The sequence below is a fragment of the Dermacentor andersoni genome, chromosome 2 (genome assembly GCF_023375885.2).
Source record: "Dermacentor andersoni chromosome 2, qqDerAnde1_hic_scaffold, whole genome shotgun sequence".
Lineage (NCBI taxonomy): Eukaryota > Metazoa > Arthropoda > Arachnida > Ixodida > Ixodidae > Dermacentor > Dermacentor andersoni.
In genome coordinates, this window is record NC_092815.1 from 8,152,587 (window position 1) to 8,162,536 (window position 9,950).

Sequence of the window (9,950 nt, forward strand, 5' to 3'; positions counted from 1 at the left end):
GCCATGGAAAGAAGGCTCATCCAGACGCTCGTTGCTGAACACTTGACTTTGAACACTTTTTCTATTGAACGATGTCAATTTTTTTTAGTTCAAGTGCCAGTAAACCTGTTGGTTATCGTTTTCCCAACTTCCGAGCTTCTGATTTCTTCCACCCGAAGCCTCAACCACGCTATCATATGGAACCGGGTTCGAGACATAACCTGGCGCCGCAACACGGCTGCTTGACAGCACGGGAGTTCTGTAACGCAAGAGATCCATATGAAAAGCGCTTTCTACAGTTGAAACATAGAACACACCGACAGTGTCTATGTTTTTCCAGCAATGGCTATTAAAAGGTGACGGATCCAGAAGAGTAGCTTCTTTAGCTAGGTCATATGGGGGCTCCAGGAGAGGTAGCGGAAAACAAGGATCCCTAAAAATCGATGGTTATCTTGTTCAAGGTAGGCTGACCATTCACAGACACCGATAATAAATAATCGATTTTCGCGTGAAGGCGACTAATCCGCATTTTACTGTTGAGGCGTCGAGGCCTTGTCTCTGAATGTTAGCGGACGTCTGCCTTGGAGCCTTTTGTAATCTTGCCCGAACCGGTGTGCGAGTTACTCCTGAAGCCCAGATGCAATTCTCATCTGCGTCAATTGACAGGCTCACTGAACTGTGGCAGGGATTCTGCCAACCCAATCAGAGCTAGGTTGAACAGAAGTGGGCTCAAAACGCCACTTTGAGGAACTCCATGGCTGGTGTAGTGGTTGGTAGTTTGGCCATCCTCGCCGAACACAATAAAGCTCATTCGGGTCAGGGGGCTCTGATTCCACCGAAAAGTTCGGCCTCCGATTTCAGCAGCCACGAGCGCGCCACGGATGGCTTCCTGAGACTCAAACTCATTATCATAAACCTCCTTCACGTCCAGAAATTGCGCTGCCGAGAGGCGTTTACATAATTTCTCTTGTTGAATCGAAGACACAAGATCAATGACTTTGACGACCGACGAACGGCCATGCCGAAAGCCTGTCATTGAGTATGGTTAAAAATTCTAAAGAAACAACTCAAGGCGCTTGAGGATCATCGTTCAATCAACTTGCTAACACAGCGAGTGATAGCAATATGCCGATATGATGTTAGTTCAAGGGGAGAATTTCCTTGGTTTAAGATTGGGATAAGACGACTACGCTTAAGCTCAGAGGGAACAACACCGTCACTGCATCAAACGTTGAGATGACGTAACAGGATCTGTCGTGCTTCGTGGTCAAGGGGGTGAAGAGCAGCCCATGTTATATTGTCGGGTGCGGGCGAAGAGCAACGCCTGCAAATGGCCATAGCAGCCTCCTGTTCATAGATGGATAAATATTCGTCCATTGCCGAATCTTGCATCTTGAAAACAAGCAGGAAGGGATCCTCTGGAGTTTGTAAAATAAAATATTTTCGTCGATATTATGCGTCCTCCAATTTCGCGCCCCCAATTTCGTTACAGTCTGTGTCGTGGGTAGAATGAGTGGACCCAGTCTCGAATTCCTAAGGAGCAATCAATGACGGTATAGTACAGCGCGGCTTCAGCATGGCTGAGCACATTTAGTGAGACATGATTCGTGCGGGGTAATCCATGTGTAGCATAATTATCACCGAGCACCTGGAGTGCTCGGTGATGGACGAACAGCCAGATAGACGAACAGCCAGGCTAACACCTCCAAGCTCTGACTTCAGCACATCTTTCTCCCTTCGCATCCCATCCCACGGGGATTGTAAAAGGCAGCGACATGACTTCTCAGACATCTGCCTGTGTAATCTTTGATATTTTCTCTACAGTTTTGCTCGCAATGCAATATTACGTATAGCTGTGATTGCCTTACGCACCTCTGGATACACCTTTTCAATTTCACCACACAGACTTTGCTGTGAGGACCAGCGTGTAACAGATGTGCAGCCGCTTACACCCACGCCAAGAACAATCGAACATCAACCTGCAAAGCGAATAAAGAGTAATAACTAAGGACGTATTATAGGCTCATGATACCGCGCTGTAGATGTGATCCATATGCCCAGGTCACCATTGTTGCTCACAAGCATATAGTCAGTCTTTCAAACTGTGCAGCAACGCAAGAACATTGCTTTCTTCGCCTCGAAGCGCGATACTCAGGTGCTGTAGGCAAGGGTGCCAACGTCTGCATAACGACAATCGCGGTAACGCCAGTACACTCACTCTGTAAATGGAAGTACAGATCGTAAGCACCTCATTTATTTTTCGCTCTTATTAGTTGTATGCTCTTATACTTTGGGATAACTCTGAGCAACCGTTTATGAGTAAAGAACGCCTGCCGTGCGTGGTCAAAGGCGTTTTTCGCCAGTATATGAAGCTTCTGATGAATATTACTAACGAATATTAAAACGACAAATATTACAGACGAGTAGTATAACAGACGAATATTACAAAAGTAATAAAGAAGCTAAGCAAAGGCCACGAAAGGCGCCCTCACTGACGAAGAGAAATGAGGTTGGTGTTAACATAGGCAGCAACAAAACAGTAAGCGGCAAGGCCGAGCGACGACAGCGGTGAGTTTTCCAACCAGAGAAAAATGGTGTGTTCCTGCAATCGGACGCTAGCGGAAAATACAAAGCATGCGCGTGTCAAGGAGGTTAACCGAGAGACAGCTAACCTCGCAATACCATCCATCATATGATGGCCTGCATAATCGAGCAAACAGGTTTATGTTTAAAGGGGCAAAAACAAATTCGCGGTGAGAAGAATTTAACAAGAAACCTATTGCAGTTTTTCCTGCTTTTGATGCTATATACTTGCACACCGATGAACACAAGTGCAAGACAGACACCGCTGTTCGAAGATTACACGACTGTGCTTCCAGCAAAAACAAACGACCTGGTTTACGACCGGGGTTGATAAATTGATCCTCGCACGAATAGCGACACACGAGAAAGTTTTTTTTTTGGTTTTCAAGCCTTGCGTGAATTTACGATCCTGTGACGACGAAGGGCGTTAGACCTTACTATAGTAAATTGTTAGTACTGTCATGTATATGTTACACAATTCTATAGAAGTTGAAAAAGAAATTCTGCAGCGATACCTAATAGTATCACGCCGTGCACAATTTGGAAGCTCCCAGTGTAAGTCTACCTGCCATCTAAGTCTTAATGTCATCATCTATTCGAGGTTAAAAAAAGACTAAATTATAGGGTTTAACGTGCCAAAACCACTTTCTGATTAGGAGGCACGCCGTAGTGGAGGACTCCAGAAATTTCGACCACCTGAGGTTCTTTAACGTGCACCTACATCTAAGTACACGGGTGTTTTCGCATTTCGCCCCCATCGAAATGCGGCCGCCATGGCCGGGACAGCGCCATTGAAGTGAAAGGAACAATAAAAGCATTAATGACATCCAACAATGCCACTGTCTTCAAGAAAAGTCTTTAGTGCTTTTAAAGCGCTCTTCTGCAAAGACGTTGTTGACCAAGGACCCAAAATTTTCTTTAATCTGAAAGGCCTGCGGTCTTATTTAATTAGGGTTGATTTAAGTCGGCATCTTGGTGTGTCGTGATGTGGGCAATCTAGAAAGAGGGGATATATACCTTCGTCTACAAATCCAGAATCACATTCGGGCGTTTCCGCACGGCCAATTCTGTGTAAGAACTGCTTTGTGTAGGCAGTGTCTAGCCTTAATCGTTGAATAAGGGTTTCCATAGTTCTGTCTAATGACAATGAAAATTTGAATTGAATAAACGAATCAATACGGTATAAGTCCGAGCTCTTAGAATTCTCGTCAAACCAAGTGTTTCTACACATATTGAAAGACGTTGTCCTAATAATGCAGCGCAATTCATTGTTTGATATTGGGAGCGGCACCGCATCATCTTTGAGGTGTGCTTGTCGTGCTGCTTTATCGGCTGCTGGTATCCAATGCCCCGGTACACTGGAATGCTATTGCATGTTTCGCTTCGCTTGCCTTTGTGAGGTTTTTAAGTGTTTTGTATATTATACTATCACTGGATGTTTTCCATTTTGTGCTGCAGAGTGATGTTAGAGCCGCCTGTGAATAGCTGAAAATTACCCATTTTCTGCATCTCTTACTGACACTATAAATTTTATCGCGCACAGGATTGCGAACAGTTTAGCCGTTCTGTACGAAGTCGCACGAGATAACTTAAATAATGCTTGTTTTTGAGGTGCGGTATAATGAATGACGAAGTTGAAGAGGTTGCTGTACTGGAGCCATCTGTATGGACGTGCGTATCCTGAATACCGCATATATATCTGGTAAAGTGCTAGTTGTTGAGCAGCTTGAGTGACCATGTCTCTTTTTCTGAATATCCCGTCTATTGACAATTCGATTTTTGGAAGTGTAAGCAGTCATGGAGGATATTCGACATTGCAAAGCAAGCAAAGCAAGCAAAGCAAGCAAAGCAAAGCAAGCAAAGCAAGACAAAGCAAGCAAAGCAAGCAAAGCAAAGCAAAGCAAGCAAAGCAAGCAAAGCAAGCAAGCAAGCGAGCAGGCAGGCAGGCAGGCAGGCAGGCAGGCAGGCAGGCAGGCAGGCAGGCAGGCAGGCAGGCAGGCAGGCAGGCAGGCAAGGCAAGGCAAGGCAAGGCAAGGCAAGGCAAGGCAAGGCAAGGCAAGGCAAGGCAAAGCAAAGCAAGGCAAGGCAAGGCAAGGCAAGGCAAGGCAAGGCAAGGCAAAGCAAAGCAAAGCAAAGCAAGCAAAGCAAGCAAGCAAAGCAAGCAATCAAAGCAAGCAAGCAAAGCAAGCAAGCAAAGCAAGCAAGCAAAGCAAGCAATCAAAGCAAGCAAGCAAGCAGGAGCAGCAGCCGGTGTCTCACGTCGTCCTCGTCTACGTAGCGCCGTAACCTTTGTTTTCAAACTCTCGCGTTCTCGCACACAGCGCTCACACGTCCCAGCCTCCTAGAATTGTGGCATTGGAGTGGCCTTGAGATAACTGGTAGCACAGGGTTCCAAAAGGGGCCCACATTGACGTGCGAAGGGAGACACTCGCCTTTGAAAATTATTTTCACACAGCGGGATGTGCCGAGGCGAGACACATGGGTTATGGTGACGCCATCAACGGCTTGCTACACTAGAATCGGCAAGTCAGGGCTTGAAATGGAGACATCCACGTTGTAGATGACACCAGTAGTGGAACCACTGTCCAGCAGGATATACGAGTGGACGTTCGTGCCTCCAAGTTCTGTAAGTTTATTTAAAGTGCTCAGCGTATTGTCATGGTCGACGTCAATAGACAACATATTTTTTCGTGGGTTTACTCTAACCTCTGTGACTTGCTTTGGGGCGAACGCTTCAAGTAGCACCGAGACAGACTGTTGAGTCGCCTCAGGTTGTCGCTAGCGAGTTTTGCTACAAGTAGAATTGTACTGACTGCGGTATTCCGAGTTGGTCCTACCGTTGGCATGCTCGAAGACATGGACGCCCTGATGGTGTGCTTTCGTTTCGCCTTGTGGCTCCGCACAAACTCGAACGCGTCATCGGAGAAGTCCTTACTGCTGAGCGAGTAGACACTTGTGATGTCGCTGTAGGCGTTGCCCTGGAGACCGGTCCGCTTACTAGACGCAACCGCCGCTGATGCCGACATCCCCGGCAGAGCACAGGGACGTCAGCTAGCATCCGCGCCACGAACCATGGCAGTTATCGTAAGATGTGCGCAGAAATCCGGAGAAAACAACTAAGCTACAGAAATAGCGTCCTAGCTCGCCGACACTTTGCTTTAGAGACATATATACACATCTTGGGCTTCCACAAGCGCTGCATGGATTTAATGTGCACGTTCAAGTGAGGTCCCAACGAGGGAGCAAATGCCAGCACACACCCACACCTATAATTTGCGCCAAGCGCTAGCGAAGACGACTTAACGGGCCGTGCTGGTTTCGTGTGGGGTGCGATATATTCGCAGAGCACGCGTAGGCGGCGAATGCGACAGAGCGAAGACTATCAGCAGTACCACCACCGGCCAGTCCCGCTCCACCTGGGTGCCTAATGGCGGTCAGAAAAAGGGCGCGGCTCTTTGCAGAGAGACGCGGGCCCTTGTTAGCGCGCATAGGGATCCTTGTGCCCTGTTCAGCCGCTATTCCAACCGCTGCTTCACCGTGCTTGCTTGTATTCCCCTCCCCGAGCGCTGATTGGCCGACCTCTCAGCTGTTGTCTTGTAATAAATATCTCTCTCGGCGTCGCCATCGTGTTCTTCGAGTGTGACCTCAGAGATGTGCGTATCACTTGCGCAGGCATTACGCACTCAGGGCCTATGCGGCACCCTGCAGCAAGATCATGCTCTCTTTCTCGTGCTACGGGAGTGGGGCGGGGGACAATATTTCGAATAACGAAACACGGGCAAGGCGCAGGTAACCATAACATAAGTGCCGTGTTTGGTCTTTCAAATTGTTGTGCCAAGTGTTAGTGTGCTCATCTGGAAGACACCATTGTTTTGTTGACAATTAGGCGAGGTACAATATGAAAGCTAGCGCGCGTAAGAGCTCAGTTAGATGGGAAGCCGCTCTGTAAATGAACAACCTAAGAGATCATACAGACGCGTTCCTACTTCGCTCTTAATGCTGTGCATTCCTACTGCTCTAAACTGCAATACCTCTCATGAAAGAATTGGAAAGGATTTGGCAGGCGCTGCGGCGCCTTCCAAATTGTTTCGCGTGGCTACTACATAATGGCGCCACAATGCATCGCCAAAAAGGGGATTGTTAGTGCGAAGTCGTCACCAAAACTTGCGAGGATTGCTTTTAATAAAACTAAGAAGGGTGACGCTGAAGTAGTATTGTGTGGCGTTTTCTTTTTGTCTGAACTCTGCTTTCGCGCTGTGTAGTTTGTGTCGAATGGAAGGTTCATGGTTAACGTTTTTTTACAACCTCGCGTCTTACCTAAGGATTGTTCACTGTTGATTTTCCAAGTTGACTTGGTATCAAGTTAGTAATACAGTCAGTAATAGCAGATTTGAACCTGAGCCAGAATAGATTAGCATCAATGGCTGCGTCGGAAGCTATAGTTGCGAAAAAAATTCGAACTCGTGTGCGAGACAGATTAGCACCTTATCGTCTGCCCTTTCGACATAAATTACAGTTGTTACTGATCCACGCTGTTCACCTGCAAAGCTAAAGCAGAGCGGCAGCAAACATTTGGGTATGCTTTGACAAGATAAGCCCTCAGCTACATCAATTCGAATCTAGTCTATTGGAAAGGGCTGACTAATAAGTATCAAGTAGGTTTTTAGCTGTGCACTGTTTGCGCGTTGGAGATGATATGATTTCATGAAGGCTAAAGTTCAACATTAGGTCTACCAGTATATCCACGGCAAACAATGTCTCACCTCCCCCCTTCCCCCTCCCTCCCCCTCGGCCCCCTGAGTTGAACACGGGAACATGGCGGCGCGAGCAGCAGCCTGGATCATCGAATTCACTTGCAGGAGGCGTCAATATGACTGTCTGGAGCCGTTCACCTACATGAGTGACCTATACTTTCAGCGTCATTTTCGCCTTTACAAAACGTCAGTGTACTGGCTTGATTGGAGACAGGAGAGACAGTCGGAATTGGCGAAGACCGTCAGCCTTTATAACAAAATATTCTAATGCACTCCCAAACAAAAACTACATCCTAAGAAAATACCACCCAATATTATCAAGTAACGAGCATCTGCGAAAAGCATCGGACGTACGTAGGGTTACCTATCGCCGCAACAGGAAAGTTAAAGACATGTTAGTGCACGCAAAAGTCAGCCAACAGCATTCCCGCTTGATAAAAGAATGTTGTGGCCTCAGGTACAAAACCTGCAGGCACCTTCAAAGTGACAATAAAATTAAGAGCACCGCAAATAGTTATACACACGAAGTCAAATCTAACTTCACTTGTACCAGTTCGGATATGATTTATAGGCTTGAATGTTCCTTCTGTAAGAAACAATATATCGGTGAAACAGGACAATCAATGAACGTCAGATTAAACGGACATCGCGTGGACACAGCTAAAAACTTCCCAAAGCCATCGCCGAGCATTTCAACCAAACAGGTCATAACTTTGATGAACTTAAATCTACATCTTACAGTCAAATTTCTGTTCTGAACGAGAAAGAAAATACAGAGAATCATACCTTATTCATAAGTTCAAGACATTGCAACCAATAGGCATAAACGTTTCACTGGGAGCTTTAGAATCTATTCGCTATGCTAAATTACAAGCTATAGGCAACAATACTTTGTATTTCTTAGCGTATTTTTTTTCCTTTTCTTTCCTTTTTTTTTCCAGCCGGCGTGTCAAGCGCCGTTGACACGTCGGCTAACACGCGTGCGTTGACACGTGATTGACAGATGGCAGGGTCCCTGGCCTTGTACACAGCACTCCTTTATACTCAATTCGACACGCTAACACACTTTCGCTCGTTGCCGCACCCACCCGCCTTACACCCTCTCCCCTTTAGAAGAACCCCACCTATATATACTGTGGTGAGGAAAGCATATGTCGCCTTCAAGAAGGGAAGTCCAGTTGTTGAAACGTTGGCTCCTGCTTTCACCTTGTTCTCGTTTTGCTCAGTGTACTGGCTGTATGACGAGTTAGGCGAAGACCCTCGTCTGCGGAGACAGCGTGGCGAGAAAATTGCGCTTTCCGGGCACAGATTGGAGGGCGGAGAAAGAGTTCGTGCGATCACTTCGGATTGCTCACTCTTAAAAATTTCACAGCCTTATGGTTGTAATGCGGGTGTATTTATCTTTTCACCCTTGTAAACCCCTTGCAACACCTTTCTTTAACAGAAAAGGGTGTTCAATCAGAAAATACCCTTGAAACACCCCAGTCTTTCTAATTTACACCCTAATTTTAGGGGAATATGTGAACTTTGCGGGAGTAAGTAAGCCGACTTTGCGTAGCCAGATATCAGCAAAAGGCTTCGCAAGATCAATGGCAAAATCTTTACAATGCTATCACTGAATACTTCAAGGTGTGCAACCAGTTAGACTGGGAATGGTTAGGAGTGAGGGCTAACGGTAAATAGCCCACCAACTTACGGTTCGTAAATCACATTGGCATACTCAGCAACGCTGCAGAGTATTTGCAACAAACGTTTGAGGACCTTAGCGAAGAAAGTGTAAGAGTCTGATTGAAGGTTAGTATGCAGAAGAGAAAAGTAATGTTCCACAGCCTGGCGAGAGAACAAAATGTCATGATCGGCAGTTAGCCTCGAGAACGTGCGCGGAAATACGTTTATCTAAGTTAATTACTCGCAGGGGCCTGTGATGAAGAAAATTTTTAAGAAATAAAAAAATTAGCTGGAGAGCTTATGGCAGGAGTTACTAAATCATGACCATGGAGCTTACTGCTCATCATTGATTTGTACCGTTACTAACGTATGGGGCCGAAACTTGGAGGTTGCCAAAGAAACTTGGGAAGACGTTGAGGACCGCGCAACGAGCGATGCAATGAAAAATGTTAGGCGTGACGATAATAGACGGGAAGACAGTGGATGTGGATTAGAGAGCGAACGGGTATAGCTGATATTCTGGTTGACATTAAGAGGAATAAGTCGTGCTGGGCAGATCATGCAATGCGTAAGGGTGAGAACCGCTGGCCTATTGGAGTTGCAGAATGGGTGCTAAGGGAAGGGATGCACTGCCGAGCAAGGTGGTGAATAAGGTGGGCGTGATGTAATTAGAAAATCTGAAGACACATGGAACCAGTTAGCACAAGACAGGAGTATTGGAGATCGCTAGAGAAGCTTCGTCCTGCGATGGACATCAAAATGGGCTGATGTTGATGATGTCACGACAACCATGCCAGCGTCTTGGCATGTCATTCATGTTATATCATGCATGCGTGTCAGGCACGTTCTGATAGCTCGATTGCGTCGATTGCGTTGGGGGAGGGGCAGTAGCGGCGTAGCCAAGGGGGGCACACCGGGCACTTGTAACGCTTGCTAACAGTAAAAGTTTTGCTACTATGGCACTGG